Below are 922 nucleotides of genomic sequence, written 5' to 3'. Positions count from 1 at the left end.
CAAAAGCCAGGGCAGCGCTTCAGTATATTGTGCACAGGGTTGCGATAAACAGAAAGTGCTCCAGGGCTTCAACCTGTGAGTCTAGATAACTTTGTTTGGTTGAACGACCCTTTCACAAGGGTGGCCGGATTCATAACAGTAGCAAACTTACAGTTATGAAATAGCAATAGGAAAAATTTATGCTTTGGGGACCACCACTACACATTGGGAAGTGTAGGGAAGGGTCGTGGAAATGGGAAGGTTGAGAACCACTGTCCTAGAGGAAGACACAAGTACAGCAGAAGGGCAGCAAAGGAGAGGCAGCCCCTACAAGACTGATTAGCACAGTGGCTGCAACGATGAGCACAAGCAAACCACCACTGGTAGCATGGCACAAACCAGTGCGACGTTTCATTATATTGTTCACAGGGTTACTATAGACCGAAACCCACTCCGGGCCACTTAAATATAGTACCAACAGGACTTGTGCATCTAACAGTGTGCCTAACTATATCTTACGGAAAACTCCATGTAGTTTAGAACAGAAGTTTTAAACCTGTGGGTCACGGACCCTTTGGGGAGACAAACAATCTTTTCACAGTGGAGGCCCAGTTCAAAACTGGAGCAAAATTACAGTTACGAAGTAGCAATGAAAATAACTGTATTACTTAGGGGTCACCAATACATGAGGAACCCTCTAAAAAGCTTGTGGCATTAAGAAGGTTGAGAATCACTGCTCTAGAGGAAGAAAGTAATCTCAGTAGGGTAGAAGGTCAGCAAACCAGAGGCAGTCCTCAAAAAGATGGATTAGCACAGTGACTGCAACAATGAGAAAAAGCAAAAGTAAAGGGTGAGGATGGAGCGGACGGGACAGCATTTCATGATACGGTGAATAGAGTTGCTCTGAGCCAAACCCACTTGACAGCCTCTAACAACAATAAGA

This window comes from Tenrec ecaudatus, unplaced genomic scaffold, assembly GCF_050624435.1.
Source record: "Tenrec ecaudatus isolate mTenEca1 unplaced genomic scaffold, mTenEca1.hap1 Scaffold_1902, whole genome shotgun sequence".
NCBI lineage: Eukaryota > Metazoa > Chordata > Mammalia > Afrosoricida > Tenrecidae > Tenrec > Tenrec ecaudatus.
The sequence above is the reverse complement of the archived record's forward strand: the minus strand, read 5'-3'. Positions refer to the sequence as shown.